Source organism: Giraffa tippelskirchi, chromosome 1 (assembly GCF_054371585.1).
Source record: "Giraffa tippelskirchi isolate mGirTip1 chromosome 1, T2T-mGirTip1v1.2.pri, whole genome shotgun sequence".
NCBI lineage: Eukaryota > Metazoa > Chordata > Mammalia > Artiodactyla > Giraffidae > Giraffa > Giraffa tippelskirchi.
In genome coordinates, this window is record NC_137275.1 from 83,407,551 (window position 1) to 83,429,778 (window position 22,228).

General features: G+C 34.7%; 1 protein-coding gene across 6 annotated transcripts in view; it reads right to left on the bottom strand.

Annotated features, from left to right (window-relative positions):
* STPG2 (sperm tail PG-rich repeat containing 2) overlaps nt 1–22,228 on the bottom strand; it is a 601,931-nt gene that overhangs the window by 258,215 nt on the left and 321,488 nt on the right. Inside the window, exon 13 of one of the 6 annotated variants that reach the window (XR_014083523.1) lies at nt 18,103–18,172. The exons of the other annotated variants lie outside the window; for them this stretch is intronic. The gene's annotated coding sequence lies outside the window, so the exon portion shown is untranslated. The remainder of the gene's footprint in view (nt 1–18,102; nt 18,173–22,228) is intronic. 6 annotated transcript variants of the gene reach the window in all.

Below are 22,228 nucleotides of genomic sequence, written 5' to 3' on the forward strand. Positions count from 1 at the left end.
CTCCTGCCCTCAATCCTTCCTGCATCAGGCTCTTTTCACATGAGTCAGTTCTTTGCATCAGGTGGCCAAAGTACTGGAGTTTCAGCTTTAGCATCAGTTCTTCCAATGAATATTCAGGAGTGATTTCCTTTAGGATGGACTGGTTGGATCTCCTTGATGTCCAAGGGACTCTCTCAAGAGTCTTCTTTAATACCACAGTTCAAAAGCATCAATCCTTCAATGCTCAACTTTCTTTATAGTCCAACTCTCAAATCCATATAAGGCTACTGGAAAAAACCATAGCCTTGACTATATGGATCTTTGTTGGCAAAGTAATGTCTCTGCTTTTTAATATGGTGTCTAGGTTGGTCATAACTTTTCTTCCAAGGAGCAAGTGTCTTTTAATTTCATGGCTGCAGTCACCATCTGCAGTGATTTTCAAGCCCAAAACAATAAAGTCTATCACTGTTTCCACTATTTCCCCATCTCTTTGCCATGAAGTGATGGGACCGGATGCCATGTTCTTAGTTTTCTGAATGTTGAGCTTTAAGTTAACTGTTTCACTCTCCTCTTTCACTTTCATCAAGAGGCTCTTCAGTTCTTCACTTTCTGCCATAACGGTGGTATCATCTGCATATCTGAGGTTACTGATATTTCTCCCAGCAATCTTGATTCCAGCTTGTGTTTCATCCAGCCCAGCATGTCTCATGATGCACTTTGCATATAAGTTAAATAAGCAGGGTGGTAATATACAACCTTGACATACTCCTTTCCCGATTTGGAACCAGTCTGTACTAATGGCATTAATATTCTCATTAGAATTTAGCAATGATGGAATTAAGACTCATTTGAGTCAAATGGTATTTTTCTAAATAACCACTAATAATAAAACACTTGTTTATTCAATATTACAGAAAATGTTCAGGATCAAATTCCTAATATTATAAAGTAGACATTTGTCTACTTTATGGATTTATGGACTCCTTCCTATTAGTTATCCCTATTTTTTCCTGTTGGTTAAATGCAGAAAGTTTATTTTATCACATTTCACAAGTTAAATTGGCCATAGTAAGCTCTTTACTAGACATTCAAAAGAGCTCCAACTTCAAAAAATACGTCATTTTACAAAAGAATGTGGCCAAGATAGTCAATATTAGAGCCTCAAAAAATGAATGATTAATCTACCTCTATCATCATCATAAACTGACAGATGGAAAGTACCTTGAGAACCTTTTATTCATGAAGAATCATAAAATCATATTTAGTTTTTCTGTTTTTAAAATCTGAAGTGAATGAATTGAGCATTGCTACTATTCCTCTTATCATTTAACTATTAATGGATGTTCTGATAATATTTGTAGGTACTCTTTGAACTGTGAAAGCTTAGAATGTTCTATAAGATCTTCTATCCTTGTTGAGATCATATGTAACTTTCTGATACTTTAAGTTTCTGCCCAAATTTAAATTTCTAATGCAAACCTCCATAAACCTAAAATAATTACAAAAATTATTATTACAAGGATGACTATCTAATCTTATGTTTCCAGCTTGCAATAATTACCTGGAATATTACTAAATTGATTCTCCAATACAAAAACACTTTGAATAAACACACAGAAAAATTCCACAAATATCTTATTCTCAAATTTTGAACTAAATCCCCCCCTTTACTTTCTCATTTTTAATAGAGGCATGGTTTGTAATAATAACATATAGCATATTTATGTCAGTCCACCTTCCCTGTCACATGATGGGTCCGGCCCAAACAAACATGTGGGTTTCTAAGTGATGCATACACAACAAACGATACTTATACAGAAGGAAGCAATTCAGTCATTAAAGAGTTCCGTCAGTCCACCTTCCCTGTCACATGATGGGTCCGGCCCAAACAAACATGTGGGTTTCTAAGTGATGCATACACAACAAACAATACTTATACAGAAGGAAGCAATTCAGTCATTAAAGAGTTCCATTTTGAGACACAGATGCATGGAACAATTTTATGGACTCTGAGGGAGAAGGTGAGGGTGGGATGTTCTGGGAGAATAGCATTGAAACATGTATATTATCATATGTGAAACAGAACACCATTCCATGTTCGATGCATGTGACAAGGGCTCAGGGCCGGGGCAATGGGATGATCCAGAAGGATGGGATGGGGAGGGAGGTGGGTGGGGGGTCCAGGAAGGGGAACACATGTAAACCCATGGCTGATTCATGTCAATGTATGGCAAAAACTATTACAATATTGTAAAGTAATTAGCCCCCAACTAAAATAATAAATTTATAAAAAAAAAAAAATCAAAATCTGGGTGCCAAGGATAAAAAATAAAAAAAAAAAAAAAAAAACGCAGCCTCATGTCCATTAAAAAAATAAAAAAAAAAAGAGTTCCATTTTATATTTTCATAATTAAACAGATTAAGTGACATTTTGAAGAGAGCTGTGCCTTATAAATTAATAAATTTTAGACTTATTTATAATTACCAGCCTTGTTGACAGATCAGGTTCTTACTGCTATACAGGCATTTCAAGGGTAAAGATTTTGTCTGGTAAATACCACTAGTGTGATTGCAAGGATGTCCAATTTTAACATGTTTATAAGAAGATCTGACCAGAAGAAAAATCATAAGATCACATTAACAGATGCAGAAAAAGCATTTAACAAAATCCAGATTGTTCATGATAAAAAGTGAAAAAGTGTTAGTCGTTCAGTCATGTCAGACTCTTGCCAACCCCATGGACTATAAGCCTGCCAGGCTCCTCTGTCTATTGAATTCTCTAGGCAAAAATACTGGAGTAGGTAGCCATTCCTTTAAGCCAGGGGATCTTCCTGACCCAGGGAACAAATCTGGATCTCCTCCACTGCAGGCAGATTCTTTACCATCTGAGCCACCAGGGAAGCCCATAGATGATAAAACTCACAGAGGACTAGGAATAAAAAGGAAACTTCTGAACTTGATAAACATCTACAAAACCACCTAAATCTAACATTGTGAGAAACTATATGCTTTTTTCCTATAATCAGGAACAAGAGACGGATGTTCCTGCTTACCATCCTTATTCAATATTGTTTTGTAAAAAGACAACCAAGTAAAGGAATATTGATTGAAAAAGAAGAAACAAAATTCCCTTTTCTGGAAAATAAGATAGTTGTCTATGTAGAATATCTCAAAGAATCAACTAATAGCAAGGCTACAAGATACAAAATTTATATAAAAAGTCAGTTGCTTAACTATATACAAGGAATGAATTATTGGAATTAGAAATCAAAAACACAATGCTATTTGTATTAGTATTCAAAAATATGAAACTCTTAGGTATAACTCTAACAGATATATACAAGATTTATATAAGGAAAACTACAAAATTCTGATGAAAGAAATTAAAGTTGATATAAATAAAGGGAGAAATATCCCAAGCTAATACTGTGTTGATCACAATAAACTGTGGAAAAGTCTTAAAGGTATGGGAATACCAGACCACCTTACCTGCCTCCTGAGAAATCTATATGCAGGTCAACAAGCAAAAGAAGCAGACATGGAAGAACAGATTGGCTCAAAATTGGAAAACGAGTACTTCAAGGCTGTACATTGTCACCCCACTTGTTTAACTTATATGCAGAGGACACTGTGTGAAATGCTGGGCTGGATGAAGCACAAGCTGGAATCAAGACTACTAAGAGAAATATCAATAGCCTCAGATATGCAGATGACATCACCTAATGGCAGAAAGCAAAGAGGAACTGAAGAGCATCTTGATGAAAGTGAAAGAGGAGAGTGAAAAAAGCTGGCTTAAAACTCAGCATTCAAAAAATGAAGATCATAGCATCCTGTCCCATCACTTCATGGCAAACAGATGGGGAAACAATGGAAACAGTGACAGACTTTATTTTCTTGGGCTCTAAGATCACTGCAGATGGTGACTGCAGCCATGAAATTAAAAGACACTTGCTTCGTGGAAGAAAAGCTATGACAAACATACACAGTGTTTTGCTTTGTTTTTATTAAATAAATTTATTTATTTTAGTTGGGGGCTAATTACTTTACAATATTGTAGTAGTTTTTGCCATACATTGACATGAATCAGCCATGGGTTTACATGTGTCCCCCTTCCTGGGCCCCCCTCCCACCTCCCTCCCCATCCCATCTCTCTGGGTCATCCCATTGCCCCAGCCCTGAGCATTTGTCTCATGCATTGAACATGGAATGGTGTTCTGTTTCACATATGATAATATACATGTTTCAATGCTATTCTCCCAGAACGTCCCACCCTCACCTTCTCCCTCAGAGTTCATAAGACTGTTCTATGCATCTGTGTCTCTTATTCTGTCTCGCATATAGGGTTATCGTTACCATCTTTCAAATTCCATATATATGCATTAGTATACTGTATTGGTGTTTTTCTTTCTGGCTTACTTCACTCTGTATAATGGGCTCCAGTTTCATCCATCTCAATAGAACCGATTCAAATGTATTCTTTTTAATGGCTGAGTAATATTCCATTGTGTATATGTACCACAGCTTCCTTATCCATTCGTCTGCTGATGGACGTGTAGGTTGCTTCCATGTCCTGGCTATTGTAAACAGTGCTGCGATGAACATTGGGGTACACGCGTCTCTTTCAATTCTGGTTTCCTCGGTATGTATGCCCAACAGTGGGATTGCTGGGTCATATGGCCGTTCTATTCCCAGTTTTTTAAGGAGTCTCCACACTGTTCTCCATAGTGGCTATACTAGCTTGCATCTACAACCCAGATTACTGTACCCAGCAAGGATCTCATTCAGATTCGAAGGAGAATTCAAAAGCTTTACAGACAAGCAAGAGCTGAGGGAATTCAGCACCACCAAACCAGCTCTCCAACAAATGCTAAAGGATCTTCTCTAAACAGGAAACACAGAAAGGATGTTTAAACACAAACTCAAAACAACAAAGTAAATGGCAACGGGATCATACTTATCAATAATTACCTTAAATGTAAATGGGTTGAATGCCCCAACCAAAAGACAAAGGCTGGCTGAATGGATACAAAAACAAGACCCCTATATAGGCTGTCTACAAGAGACCCACCTCAAAACTAGGGACACATACAGACTGAAAGTGAAGGGATGGAAAAATATATTTCATGCAAACGGAGACCAAAAGAAAGCAGGAGTCGCAATACTCATTTCAGATAAAATAGACTTTAAAATAAAGGCTGTGGAAAGGGACAAAGAAGGACACTACATAATGATCAAAGGGTCAATCCAAGAAGAAGATGTAACAATTATAAATATATATGCACCCAACATAGGAGCACCACAATATATAAGGCAAATACTAACAAGTATGAAAGGGGAAATTAACAATAACACAATAATAGTCGGAGACTTTAATACTCCACTCACACATATGGATAGATCAACTAAACAGAAAATTAACAAGGAAACACAAACTTTAAATGATACAATAGACAAGTGAGATTTAATTGACATTTACAGGAGTTTCCACCCCAAAACAATCAATTTCACCTTTTTCTCAAGTGCACATGGAACTTTCTCCAGGACAGATCACATCCTGGGCCATAAATCTAGCCTTGGTAAATTCCAAAAAATTGAAATCATCCCAGTCATCTTCTCTGACCACAATGCAGTAAGATTAGACCTCAATTACAGGAAAAAAACTGTTAAAAATTCCAACATATGGAGGCTAAACAACACGCTTCTGAATAACCAACAAATCACAGAAGAAATCAAAAAAGAAATCAAAATATGCATAGAAACGAATGAAAATGAAAACACAACAACCCAAAAGCTATGGGACACTGTAAAAGCAATGCTAAGGGGAAAGTTCATAGCAATACAGGCGTACCTCAAGAAACAAGAAAAAAATCAAATAAATAACCTAACTCTACACCTAAAGCAACTAGAGAAGGAAGAAATGAAGAACCCCAGGGTTAGTAGAAGGAAAGAAATCTTAAAAATTAGGGCAGAAATAAATGCTAAAGAAACAAAAGAGACCGTAGCAAAAAAGAAACAAGAAAAAAATCAAATAAATAAACTAACTCTACACCTAAGACAGTGTTTTAAAAAGCAGAGACAGCACTTTGCTCACAAAGGTCCATGTAGTCAAAGCTATGGTTTTTCCAGTAGTCATGTATGGATGTCAGCTGGACCATAAAGAAGGCTGAGCGTCAAAGAATTGATGCTTTCAAACTGTGGTGTTGGAGAAGCCTCTTAAGAGTCCCTTGGACTGCAAAGAGATTCAACCAGTCCATCCTAAAGGAAATCAGACCTGAATATTCATTGGAAGGACTAATGTTGAAACTAAAGCTCTAATACTTTGGTCACCTGACAGGAAGAGCTAACTCATTGGAAAAGACCCTGATGCTTGGAAAGACTGAAAATAGGAGGAGAAGGGGGCGACAGAGGATAAGATGGTTGGATGGCATCATCAACTCAGTGGACATGAGTTTGAGCAAACTCTGGGAGATAGTGAAGAACAGGAAAGCCTGGCATGCTGCAGTCCACGGGGTCACAAAGAGTTGGACACAACTGAGCAACTGAACAACAACAACAAAGACAATATTAGTAAGATGACAATTTTTCCCAAAAAGGCTATAGATTCAATGCATTTTAATCAAAATCCTAGAAGTCTATTTCGTAGATATAGAAAAACTGATCCTAAGGTTTATACAGAGAGGCAAAATGACAATATTATAGAATATTATTATTCTATAATAACCTAGACATTACTAACACTCCCAACTTCAAGACTAATGATAGTTATCAAGACTAATGCTAGTCATCAAGACAATGTGATATTGGCAAAAGAATAAATAGATCAGTGGAACAGAATAAATAGCCTGAAAATGCTTCCACACAAGCGTAGTTTAATTATCTTTGGCAAAGGAGGAAAGGTAATTAGGTGGAGAAAAGATACTCTTTTCAACAAATGGCTCTGAAACAAATAGATATTCATATTAAAAAAAATTTAATCTAGACAGACTTTATACCTTTTACAAAAACTAATTAAAAATGGAACATAAACATCAATGTAAAACACAAAACCATATAACCTCTAGAAGATAACATAGGAGAAAAATCTAGGCAAACTTGGCAATGATTTTAGATATAATATCAATAGCACAATCCATTTAAAAACTAAAAATATCTACTCTATGATAATACTGTTAGGAGGATGAAAAGATGTGACAGAAAATATTTGTAAAACATGTATCAAATAAATAAGGACTTGTATTTAAAACATACAATGAAACTCAACAATTTAAAAGAATTATGAAATAGGAAAAAGACATGAATGGACACTTAACCAAAGAAGAGACACAGATGGAAATTAAGCATATGAAAAGATGTTCAAAATTATAGGTCACCAGGGAATTGCAAATTAAAATGAGATACCATGATATATCTGTTAGTATGACTAAAATCTACCAAATGCTGGTGAGAATGTGTAGCAATAGACATTTATTCATTGGTAATGGGAATGAAAAATGGTAAAGCCACTTTAGAAGTCAGGCTCAACTTCTAAATATATTTACTCAAAAGTAAATATATTCTTGTCTTATGTTTATGATCCAGAAATCTCACATCTGTTTACCCAAAAGAGCTGAAAACTTTTATCTATAGAAAAACTAATACACAAATGTTTATAGCAACTTGATTCATATTAGCCAAAAGAGTCAAAAGATGTAACCAAGATGTCTTTCTGTGGTGAATGGATAAACTGTATTACATTCATATATTAAAGATGAAATATTATTCAGCAACAAAAAGAAATAAGCTATCAGGCCATGAAAAGAAGTGGAGGAATCTCACATGCATGTTATAAGGTGAAAGAAGTCAGTGTGAAAAGCTACATACTGTGTAACTCAAACTATATGACATTGTTGAAAAGGTAAAACTACATACACAGTGAAAAGATCAATGATTTCCAGGAGCTCAAAGAGTGAAGGATGAATATATGGAGCAGAGGGCTTTTTAAAGGCAGTGAAACTATCCTGTAGAGTTACTCATTTTGGAAAAACCCATAGAATTGTACAATATAAAAAAATGAAAATGATGTGAACTATGAACTTTAAGTAATAATAATGTATTAATATTTGTCAGTTATAATAAATGTACACACATGTAAGATGTTAATAATGGCAAAAACTGTGTATGTGTAGGGGGAGAGTATATGGGAACTCTGTAATTTCAGCACAATTTTTCTGTAAACCTACACCTGTTCTAAAAAATATAATTGATTTTTTTAAAAGGCAAGGTGAATGGTCTAGCTGATCGAGCGTACAATATACACAGGAAGAATAATACTAGGTCAAGCCATATGAAATTGCCAATATTTAACCATTGTTGACCTACAAAATTGGTAATTTTATATGCTTCAACCTGAATTGGAGGAGAGGTCAAAAAGTGAGGACTGTTTGGGAGAAAGAACTAAAGAAAAAGCATGTTATTTATTTTAGGTAACAGCACTCAGTCCTCATAAGCACTCCTTACAAAATAAAAGTTCACTAAGTGCTCTCATGTTTTGGGCAGCGTGTTGTCTCAAAATCGTTAATATTGGGTTATTTAAAATTTTCTTCTCCTTGAAAGATCTGTGTGTCCTCAAAGATTTTTCCCTTTTTTTTTGGCTTTATCTTATCAAAGACTAAGGACTCATATGTCATTGATCTCTTGTCCATTCATTTCTTGTCCCTCTACTTAGGACATTAAAAGTTTATTAGAAGTTCTCTGGGCATAGTTGGGACTTGTCAACCTAATCTTGTGTCCAAGATGATGGTTCAGACATTTTGTTAGCAGAACTTTGAAGTCAGTACCCTTACACATTGCTTGTGTTTTTGCTTTTTTGTTTGGATTGTTTTGTTCCTCGGAGAAGCCTCTTTTATTTTCCTCCCTGGAGATTAGAATCTTGGATGCCAACCTTCTCAAAATAAGCTGAGAGAAGAAGGCTGGTAGTCTCAAGGTTCAGTGGGTATTTATCCATTTATTCTGCCCACTCTCTTTTTTCTTCTTTTTTTTTGGTACATGATTATTCCCCCTTTTAATTTGTATATTAAATTCATTGGTTGACAAATAATAGCTTTATTTTCTTGATTATTTTTAAAATCACAATTTTCTAGTTACCTGAGAATATTTTTTACCTCATTAGATGAAATAGATCAGAGTGGTAAGTGCACTGTACTTAGGTTTATAAATGGATATTTACTTTTTCTCTAAACTTATTTTATATGCCTAATTTTCCAAGTGGAAATTTCCATTTTTCTCAAATTATGTATTTAACATTTTAATATGTTTTCTAACATAAGACCAGAATAAAGAGAAAAATTAAAGTATATGCATGAAATTTTAAGATTCCCAGTCTTTCCTTCTACCAGCCTGCACAGAGTGGGAGAGAGATTTGAGGATGGATCTCTTTCTTATAAAATTAGCAGTGACAAAGTCAGAATTAAAAAGGGAACTTAATGTAACAGGTATATCACATCCAAAGAAACAAATTGGTGTATGTTCTGAAATTACTCTGTACTAAACCACTATCTTGTTAATAATCCACTTGTCTTTTGTTTTATCTCCCAATTTAATTGTGAACACCTTAAAGGCTAATCTATTCATGGATCCTTCACAATATGTAGCTAAATTCTTTTCATGCTATAGATGATCAATGAAAGAATAAAATTAGAGAGCATATTAAAAAATAAATTAGGTAATGTCCTGGTACCCTTCAAGTCCCAAATTTATGATCTAAAAGCAATCTTCACATGATATGTACATACACAGTAAGTTGTTCAGGTTAGCAACCTGCTACATCTGGGTTTAACTAGTAACCTTTATACAAATATTAGAGAGCAATATGAGCAAATATTCATTTAAAACTCAAATGAAGAAAATATTTAATATATACTAACTAAAGTTAGTTTAGCCAAATTATGATAATAAAAATTTTGTAAGTCTGCTTGTTTATCTGCTACTTGTACCAAATTATCAAGGAGATTATACAAAATACAGTTGGAATCATAAATACTTAGAGATCTTAAATACAATTAAGTTCAATTAGGCAAGTGAACATCAAGAAAATAAATGTATAGATATAAAACTGCTAGATTTCTAATAAAACAAAATAATTCAGGGTTATTGAAATGACAATGATTCTACAATTTTTAATAAGATAAGATCTTATGTCTAATAGGCATTAGATTATTTAAAAATACAGGCCACATACATACATATAAACACAACGAACTACTACTATTTACCCATAAAAAGGAATGCAATTTTGCCATTTACAACATGGGTGGACTAAGTGAAGTAAGTCAGACAAAGACAAATACTATATGATTCCACTTATATACGGAATCTCAAAAAATACAACAAATTGGATAATATAACAAAAAAGACAGACTCACAGATAAAAGAGAACACACTAGTGATTACCAGAGGGAAGAGGGCAGTGAGGAGGGGCAATATAGGTCTCAGGGATGAAGAGGCACAAACCATTATACATAAAATATTCTACAAGGATATGTTGCACAACACAGGGAATACAGCCAACATTTTATAACTAAAAATGGAGTATAACCTTTAAAAATTTTGAATCACAAGATTGTACACCTGTCACTAATATAAAATTGTATATTAACTCAACTTGAATTTAAAAATAAACACAGGTCACCTATGTCTCTCTCAGGACTCAGTACAAATTACTGAATATACAGAAATGAAGGCAGCATATGTAAAACAGATGACCAGTCCAAGTTTGATTCACGAAACAGGGCACTCAAAGCTGGTGCACTGGGACAACCCAGAGGGATGGGATGGGGAGGGAGGTGGGAAGTGGGTTCTGGATGGGGGACACATGTATACCCATGGCTGAGTCATGTAAATGTATGGCAAAAACCACCACAATATTGTAAAGTATTTAGAATCCAATTAAAATAAATAAAACACACACAAAAAAATTAAGGTAGTAAAAGTCATAGAACAGTGAAGAAAATAAAAATTTAATACTGCAGGAAAAGCTGGCAGCACATCTATTAATTCAGCAAATTATTAACTATTTATTACACCAGGAAATCTAATCAAACATCTTTCACTCAGAACAGAGATCAGAAAGATACATATAAATATACAGTTTTAGTAACATATCAATTTTCTACTACAGAAATAAAATATAATTTTAAGCTAGACTGCTTATTCTTCTAGAACTAAACAGTACACTTACTCACAAAAGAAGCTAAATAAACAACTTTTACATGCATCTAAATATGCTGTCTGATTTTAGTTCTACTTTTTTAGTCACAGTTTGGCCACCAAAAGGAAATAATGCAAGATTAAGAGAAAAGCACCTGAGGATATAAAATAAACGACATGAAACTCTTTGTACTTGTAAGAAGTTACATCCCCATCTTCCTTCTTATCATCAAGAAACTGATAAATATTTTGATCAAATACAAAGCATTATGTGTCATACACAGGAAAAGGTACTATTTAAAACTGTCATTTATATGTGAAAAGTACACTGAGGAGATTTACTTCTCTCTCTTCTCTTTCAAGTGTAAATGTTTGTTTGTTCTTGCAAGGGGAAAATATTGCAATAATTGATGGTGGTTGTGACACTTACTATTTTATATACAAAAATAATTAGTAACTTTCAAATAGGGAAATAGTTTATATGAATATTAAGCAGTGTATTTGCTAGAAAAGTTTAAGAAGACTTCTCTCCTTTTTGGGACTGATAGACATTACATGATAGTAGAATTTAAATGTAGAGATGTTTAGAAGTCATAATATTAAAGAAAATAACCTTTAAAAACTGTATTTAGTTTTTAACCAGGTAATCCCATTTAAGACACAAGTCTCTCAAAGGAGTCTCACTTGGGAATTCTTCAGTTTTCATTAAAATAAGTTAAAATAATTCAGATTGTCAATTTTGACACCTTCAAATTTCATTAGAAGAGAAAATGCTAAAACCATGTATATCTTCTCCCTCCATAATTTTATCTATTTTTCATAATATAATACCCATTAAAGTTTTTCAATCTTTCTTTTGTCTTAAAATGGGTGCTTAAAACTAATTTTACACTTCAAGGATGTTTAAAATAATAAAGGAGTTACTGAAGCAACAGAAGTTTTTCTAGGCCAGCACTTTTTAAATATAACTTCCAATAATCAGGAATATAAAAGAAACACTACTTTTACAGGGTGAATACTATTATCACCCTTTTCCCAAGTAAATTATAATAATTTTTTTTTACATTTTATTGACAGCAGCTACTCAGAATGACATATATTTCAGATTCATGCTTATTAAGTTCAAGCTACCACATGAGAGTCAATTATGAGAAAACTAGTGCTTTCCAGGAGACAAAATAGACTATCTTACAAGACTTTAAGTCCGTTGATACAGGAGGTAGCCAGAAGGTGGTCCATTGTAGTCATTAGAAGGAAAACATGAATATGGGCAAGTCAGGACTAGTCTAGACCACCAAGAGTAGTTTACTGGTGGTCCTCTTTCCATAAAAACCAAGGACTATTCCTGATGTATGATCACTGTACAAACTGATATGCATATACGAGGTCCAACATTCTCAACCAATAATGAGGAAATAATAGCTCTCTCCATAAAATATGTGGTGAGCCGAGAGCTCACTCTGAAGGAAGACAGGGTTTAGGGTACCCTAGCTTTTCTAGGAGAAGGCAATGGCACCCCACTCCAGTACTCTTGCCTGGAAAATCCCATGGACGGAGGAGCCTGGTAGGCTACAGTCCATGGGGTCGCTAAGAGTCAGACACGACTGAGAGACTTCACTTTCACTTTTCCCTTTCATGCACTGGAGAAGGAGATGGCAACCCACTCCAGTATTCTTGCCTGGAGAATCCCAGGGACGGCGGAGCCTGGTGGGCTGCCGTCTATGGGGTCGCACAGAGTCGGACACGACTGAAGTGACTTAGCAGCTTTTCTAAGCAACTTTGGCTGAACATAGGTGGCATTACTTTACACAAGTGGCTATTAATTTACAAGATCCATTAATATTTCTATCTTCCGACCTCTAGAGTAAAGAAAGATGCTAAGGAAGGAAAAGAAAGATCAAGACAAATAACGTAACTTGGGATTCTGAAAACCTTTGAGTGAAAAGATGTATTATTTTGTAGTTATACCTAATGTTCTTTAAGAGAACTATTGAATGTGAACATAAACAGGTCAATATCAATTGTTCTAGGAATGACTAGGTCAACAGCAATGACACAATCAGTGAAGATGAAACATTGTGGCACTAAGTGCCAATATCCAGTCAGAAAATAATTAGTGTGGTAGAGGCTAAGGAAAGAAGCACACAGACCTTGAGGAGCATCATCCTTGGAACAAGGTAGCATCAGGAGAAAGACAGGGCCACAGGGCATACCTTTTAATACTTGTCAGTAAATAATTATTTTAACTGTCACAGAGGACACAAAACTAATCTCTGACTTTCTTGGAGAAGAAAATAGTTGATATTTCTAATGATTTTACTGTTGAGAATTCAAAGCAAAGCCTATTTCTCTTACTACTTTGATTCTCCTCTAACAATGATTCTAATCCACAAACCTCAATTATATATACAAAATACTATGGCATGGTTAAAAAAAAAGTTTGCATTTTAGGAGAATATGAAAATGAAAATATGAATTATTATGATAACCAGAGAAGAGCCCCCAAGAATTTGTTAACTGCTTAAAAAGTATCTTTTCATTGGTTATAAACATGGTTATTTCAAGAAGTTAAAGTTTAAATATCAACAAATAATGAAATTTCTACATTATAAGTAGAACAAGATACTAGGAAAGCACATAATTATCATTTGGGTAAGATTTTTTTCTACCTCCACAGATTCTTAAATTATGCCTTCAGCAAAAGCACTTTTTGGTAATAAAATCAATGACGGCTTAAAAGACTTTAGCAAACTGAAGCACACAAAAAAGAATATATTTCAATGTAACACATTAAAATGACACTGATTCAAATAAAAATAGGTTAAATAGATATGGACCTGGTTCCTTTATACTTTCCTCATTTTTGATGTTACATTCAAATCATCACTCAGTGCCATTCCAAAAATCATATATTTAACCCACCTTTGTGACTACAGTACTCCACTGTCTATGCAAAATATAATGTGCAATTTTCACAGTTTTAAGAATATTTTAGATAGACAATTCCATAAATAAATTCTGCACTAAATCAAGAATACATATATAGGAAAGAGGTCTGCATTTATGGCAATTAGCATAGGTATAGCTTCTTTCTTATCTCAATGGCATTGCCTCATGCAGGATAGAAACTGTGATTCTCTACTTTTTATCTGAATTAGTAGGAGATAAAGGTATTTTTTTGGCAATAAACAATGATTCTTAACTTTGATAGTTTTGGTTGTGAAGTGGGGTATACAGTTATCTTTGAGAATATTATAAAAACTATCCCCAGAAATACCCAAATGTATGAGAAAGCAGTATTTTGCTTTTTAAAAAAGGCTTAATGGATTTCATAAGAATGATCTTTAATATATAATTACCCAGACAATTTTTCTAAGTTGCAACTAGTCCTTAAGGTCCAAAGATTTATTTCTATTTCAATATGACTATTAGTAACATGATTAACCGAGAATCCTTTCACGACATAATAGAGTAAATTATGCCTCTGATAGGCAAGTCAAAAACAAATACAATAGGTTGAAAATAGATTTTCTGGAACAGATCCTAACATGTCTCCCATAACTTAGTTAACTTAGGAAGTTCAGAGGAATATCAAAAGTTCTGTAAACAGAAATGAAAAGGGAGAATTAAACTAAGACTGTAGTCCATGGAGAGTCAAAGACCTTTTTTGGGGAATAGCAAATGACAATTACCTTTTTCACTTTGGGGTTCTAAATAATGCACTATGACCCTTACAAATGAAGTGCAAAACTGACTTTTAAAACCAAAGTTTAAATCACATTTTCAATGGCTATGAAATACTTAACACCACAAACTGTAAAACTATGGCATAAAGCTGGGTTTTTAAAAACAGGGATTTAAGTCACAATTTAAAATAAATATATTTTATACCTATAACTAACACCAAAAAAAAAAAAAAAAAAAGATGTGTTTTTCATCACAGAGAACTGAAATGTAAAGTAGGAAGTCACGAGATACCAGGAGTAATAGGCAACTTTGGCCTTGGAGTACAAACTGAAGCAGGGCAAAGGCTAAAAGAGTGTTGCCAAGAAAACACACTGGTCATAGCAAACACCCTCTTCCAACAACACAAGAGACGACTCTAAACATGAACATCACCAGATGGTCAACACTGAAATCAGATTGATTATATCCTTTGCAGCCAAAGATGGAGAAGCTCTATATAGTCATCAAAAAAAAATCACCGGGAGCTGACTGTGGCTCAGATCATGAACTCCTTATTGCAAAATTCAGACTTAAATTCAAGAAGGAAGAGAAAGCAACTTGACCATTCAGGTATGACTTATGATTATACAGTGGAAGTGACAAACAGATTCAAAGGATTAGACCTGATAGGCAGAGTGCCTGAAGAACTATGGATAAATGTTCATAACATTGTACTAGAGGCAATAATCAAGACCATCCCCAAGAAAAAGGAATACAAAAAGTCAGAATGATTGTCTGAGAAGGCCTTACAAATAGCAGAGAAAAGAAAGAAGCTAAAGTCAAACAAGAAAAGAAAAGATATACCCATTTGAATGCAGAGTTTCAAAGAACACCAAGGAGAGAAAAGAAAGCCTTCCTCAGCGATTAATGAAAAGAAATAGAGGAAAACAATAGAATGGGAAAGACTAGAGATCTCTTCAAGAAAATTAGAGATACCAAGGGAATATTTCATGCAAAGACAGGCACAGTAAAAGACAGAAATGGTATGGTCCTAACAGAAGCAAAAGATATTAAGAAGAGGTGGCAAGATACATAGAAGAACTATACGAAAAGATCTTCAAGACCCAGATAATCACGATGGTATGATCACTCACCTAGAGCCAGACATCCTGGAATACGAAGTCAAATGGGCCACAGGGAGCATCACTATGAACAAAGCTACTGGAGGTGATGGAATTCCAGTTGAGCTATTTCAAATCCTAAAAGATGATGCTGTGAAAGGATATGCTGCACTCAATATGCAAGAAAATTTGGAAAACTCAGCAGTGGCCACAGGACTGGAAAAGGGCAGTTTTCATTCCAATCCCAAAGAAAGACAATGCCAAAGAACCCTCAAACTACTGCAAAATTGCACTCATCTCACACACTAGTAAAGCAATGCTCAAATTACTCCAAGCCAGGCTTCAACAGTATGTGAACCATGAACTTCCGAATGTTCAAGCTGGATTTTTAAAAGGCAGAGGAACCAGAGATCAAATTGCCAACATTTGTTGGATCATCAAAAATGCAAGAGAGTTCCAGAAAAACATCTATTTCTGCTTTATTGACTATGCGAAAATCTTTGACTGTGTTGACCACAACAAACTCTAGAAATTTCTTCAAAAGATGGGAATACCAGACCACCAGACCTGCCTCTTGAGAGATCTGTATGCAGGTCAAGAAGTAACACTTAGAACTGGACATGGAACAGTCTGGTTCCAAATAGGAAAAGGAGTATATGTCAAGGCTGAATATTGTCACCCTGCTTATTTAACTTATATGCAGAGTACATCATGAGAAATGCTGGGCTGGGTGAAGCACAAGCTGGAATCAAGATTGCCAGGAGAAATATCAATAACTTCAGGTATGAGGATGACACCATCCTTATGGCAGAAAGCAAAGAAGAACTAAAGAATGCCTTGGTGAAAATGAAAGAGGAGAGTGAAAACGTTGGCTTAAAACTCAACATTCAGAAAACTAAGATCATGGCATCTGGTCCAATTACTTCATGGCAATTAGGTGGGGAAACAGTGACTGACTTTATTTTAGGGGACTCCAAAATCACTGCAGATGGTGACTGCAGCCATGAAATTAAAAGATGCTACCTCCTTGGGAGAAAAGTTATGACCAAACAGGACAGCATATTAAAAAGCGGAGACATTATTTTACCAACAAAGTTCCATCTAGTCAAGGCTATGGTTTTTCCAGTAGTCACGTACGGATGTGAGAGTTGGACTATAGAGAAAGCTGAGCGCCAAAGAATTGATGCTTTTGAACTGTGATGTTGGAGAAGACTCTTGAGAGTCCCTTGGACTGCAAGGAGATCCAACCAGTCCATTCTAAAGGAAATCAGTCCTGAATATTCATTGGGAGTACTGAAGCTGAAGCTGAAACTCCAGTAGTTTGGATACCTTATGTGAAGAACGGACTTATTTGAAAAGACCCTAATGCCGGGAAGATTGAAGATGGCAAGACAAGGGGACGACAGAGGATGAGATGGTTGAATGGCACCACTGGCTCAATGGACATGAGTTTGAGGAAGCTCTGGGAGTTGGTGATGGACAGGGAAGCCTGGCATGCTGCTGTCCATTGGGTTGCAAAAGTCGGACATGACCAAGTGACTGAATTGACTGACTGACTGAGAGCTATAACAAAATATTTTATACAGAAATAATATAAGTATTTGAAAATAAATTTAAGAACCGTCATCCAAAATCTACATAATATAAATCAACCTTTATCATTAGTTATTATCAATATATCAAGAAAAAATAAGAAAAATAATATGAAACATTAAAAAGTGAAAACTGGATTTTGCTTAATTTCTATTAATATATAATACTACTTCTACTCAGAAATCATGAGTTTCTACCTATAATAAGGGGAATAATACAATAGCTTCATATTTCTTAATACACTTTGTTATCTAGCATTCTCTGCATGTGTAATGTCATGCCATCCATCTTATATTTAAAAACAGTGATAATAAAGACTTGCCAAGGATATTTTATTCTTCAGTGTTTTTTTGAATTTGTATATATCATTTCTTTTGCCTACAACAGGTTCCCTTGGCTTATACAAATAGAAAACTCCCTCTAATCTCATATTTCACATAAAATGCTTTTGGAAGATTTCCTAACTCCATCTGATTAACTTATATCCAGGTACCTTTCACCTATTCCAAAATAATAATTACTTTATTGTAATGAAAATATCTATATTTTTTCGCCATACCTGATTGGCTACATTTTCGGTCATTTTTAGATCCTCAGAGCCTTGGGCAGACTGGATTCATTTTTATAAACTAGAAATAAATGAATATAGCCATGAAATACTACTAGTAATAACTCTAATTTATGGATCCACCTATTTGGCAAGTACAGCAATAAAGGCTTTTGGGTACTCTTTTTGGTATTATAGTTTTAGTAACTTTTTATCCTTCAGTTCAGTTCAGTCGCTCAGTCGTGTCCGACTCTTTGTGACCCCATGAATTGCAGCACTCCAGGCCTCCCTGTCCATCACTAACTACCAGAGTTTACCCAAACTCATGTCCATCAAGTCGGTGATGCCATCTCAGTTATTAATGATTGAAGTCAGTAAGTTTTCTCTTAGACCAATGAACCTACCTTTTCTTTATAACTGTGGCTTTAAATTTTTTCTTTTTAACTTTAAGCAGTGGAAATACTTCTCTAATGTAATTGTATAAAAATGTGTAATTTACTAAGCATAGAATATGGAACCACTCCTGTTGAAACAGATAATGCTTCAAAATCCAGACAACTGTCCTTGTTTCATTACATTAAAAAATTAAATACAGCTAAAATATAAAAAGCAAATATAGAACTTTAAATGCATGCTACTAAGTGAAATAAGCCAACCTAAAAAGGCTACATACTGTATATAAGATATTTTGGAAAAGGAAAAACAATGATCACAAAATTATCAGTGGTTGTCAATGGATAGGGAGATAAGCGGAAGATAGAAAATTTTTAAGGCAGTAGAAATACTTTGTATGATATTATAATGATGGTATGTATCATTATATATTTGTCAAACCCCATAGCACATGGGTTTGGGTGGACTCCGGGAGTTGGTGATGGACAGAGAGACCTGGTGTGCTGCAATTCATGGGGTCGCCAAGAGTCGGACACGAGTGAGCGACTGAACTGAACTGATAGCACGTACAACCCTTAGAATGAATCCTAAAGTAAACTATGGGCATTGCGTGGTTACAATGTGTCACTATAGGTTCATCCTTGATAAAAAAAAAAAAAAAAAGTCCAATTCTGGTGAATAATGTGGATAATGGGAGAAGATATACATGTACAGGGGTAAGGAGTACATGGGAAATATCTGTATTTCCCTCACAATTTTGTTGCAAATCTAAACTACACTTAAAAAAAAAAAGATCTTAAAGAAAAGCATGAGTAGAACTAAAAATGTTGTAGATGATAATAAAGATAAAAATTAAACTTATAAAATATCTAACTAGAATCATGACATGGAAAAAAAGTTAAAATTCATTCAAAAATTGAACATTTATTGAGTCACGTTATACGCCAAGCAACGTTCTTAAGCAAAAGAGGGAAAAAGAAATAAGGAAACTACAATACAGGAAACAATAAGATGGAATTAGTAAATTATCTAATCTAAAGGCATAGAGTGGCTTAGATGGATTAAAAAAAAAAAAGACCCAAATATGTGTTTCCTACAAAAGACTCACTTCAGCTTTAAGGACACTTGGCTTAAAGTGAAGGTATGGAAAAAAATATTCCATGGAAATGGAAACCAAAAGACAGTAGGATTAGTTATATTTATATGAGATAAAATGGACCCAAAGTCAAATGATGTAAAAGAGACAAAAAGAGGTCATTACATAATGGTAAAGGGGTCAATTCACCCAAAGGATATAACAATTGTAAATATATATACACCCAAAATCACAGCTCTTGAATGTATTAAGAAAAAATTATTATATTTGAAAAGAGAAATAGACAGCAATTCAAATATAGTAGGATTTCAATACCATACTTTCATAAACTGTATACAAAATCAATGAAGAAACAAAATGCATCTTAGACTTAAAATACCTTAGACAAGTGAACTCAGCAGACATACAAAGAACACTCCACCTAACAGCAGAACATATTCTCAAGGGCACATGGGACAGTCTATGAGAGAAATTATGTTAGGTCACAAAACAAGCCTTTGCAAGTGTTAAGAAGACTGAAATCATACAAAATACCCTTTCTGATATTTTCATATTCTATGAAATCAGAAATCAATAATGGGATAAAACTGGAGAATTCACAAGTATCTGGAAATTGAATAACATACTCCTAAACAACAATGGGTCAAAAAAAAAATCAAAAGGGAAGTAAAAACATATCTTAAGGGAACTCCTTGGCAGTCCAGTGGTTAGGACTCTGCATTCTGACAGCAGGGGGCATGGTTTGATACCTAGTTCTGGAACTAAGTCACATGCTGTAGCCAAAACTATGTATTTATCCTGGAACAAACAAACAAAAAATGGAAAAACAACATACCAAAACTTAGGAGATGTAGTAAAAACTGTTTATTGGAATAAATGCCACATAAGAGAAAAAGAAAAGTCATAAATAAATCTACTATACATCTTAGAAAAAGAAGAACAAATTAGGACCAAAGTCAGTAAAAGGAAAGAGGTAACAAGTTTTGGAGCAGAAATGGAATAGAAACCAAGAAAACAACAGAAACTATTAACAAAAGAAAGAGGTATTCTGAGAAAAAGAAAATTGACCAAACTTTAGCTAGACAAAGGAAAAAAGAGAGAAGATTCATATAAATGAAATTATAAATGAAAGAGGAGCTATTACAACTCATACCACAGGAATAAAAAGGAACATAAGAGACTAACATGAACAACTGTACACTTCCAAACTGAATAATCTAGGGGAAAAAAAGGATAAATTCCTAGAAACATATAACCTACCAAGACTGAATTATAAAGAAATCTGAAAAAATTTAATGACTGAACTTTCCTGGTAGAACAGTGGATAAGAATCTGCCTGCCAATACAGGGGACATGGCTTTAATCCCTGATCCAGGAAGATTCCATATGCCACAGAGTAACTAAGCCCATGCACCACAACTACTGAAGCCCACACGCCTAGAGCCTGTGCTCCACAACAAGAAAGCCATTGCAGTAAGAAGCCTGTGCACTGCAACTAAGGTAGCTCTTGCGCACTGCAACTAGAGAAAGCCCACATAAAGCAACGAAGACCCAATGTAGCCTAAAAAAACAAAACAAAACAAACAACAACGGAGCTGGTGCACTGGGATGACCCAGAGGGATGGGATGGGGAGGGAAGTAGGAGGGGGGTTCTGGAAGAGGAAAACATGTACACCCATGGTGGATTCATGTCAATGTATGGCAAAACAAATACAATATTGTAGAAGGCAATGGCACCCCACTACAGTACTCTTGCCTGAAAATCCCATGGATGGAGGAGCCTGGTGGGCTACAGTCCATGGGGTCGCTAAGAGTTGGACACGACTGAGTGACTTCACTTTCACTTTTCACTTTCATGCATTGGAGAAGGAAATGGCAACCCACTCCAGTGTTCTTGCTTGGAGAATCCCAGGGACCGGGGAGCCCGGTGGGATGCCGTCTATGGGGTCACACAGAGTCGGACACGACTGAAGCAACTTAACCAGCAACCAACCAAAGTTAAAAAATAGATAAACTAATTAAAAAAAAAAAAAAAAACTTAATGACTGAGGATATTTAGGCAATAATTAAAAATCTCCCAATAAACAAAAGAATAGGACCAGATCATTTTCCTAGTGAATTCTACCAAACATTTAAATGATTAATGCCAATCCTTCTCAAATTCTCCCAAAATATTGAAGAGAATACTCCTAAACTCATTTTATGAGGCCAGCATTATCCTGAAAATAAAGTTAGATAAGGTTACAAAAAGAAAAAGCTACAGGCTAGTATCCTTGATGAATATACATGCAAAATACCTCAACAAAATATCAAAGCTAGCAAACCGAATTCAACAGTACTTTAAAAGGATCATACACCATTAGCAAATGGGATTCATCCCTGAGATAAAGTGGTTCAACATAAACATATCAATAAATGTGATATACCACATTAAAACAATAAAAAATAAAAATCGTATGATCATCTCAGTATAAAAAAAGTATCTGATAAAATTCAACAATTTTTCATTAAAAAAAAAAACTCTTAACAACGTGGGTATAAAGTAAGTGTACAATACCTTGACACAACAAAGGCCACTTACAACTAACTTACATCTAACATTATGTTCAACAGTAAAAAGTTAAAAACTTTCTGGCTAAGACCAGGAAA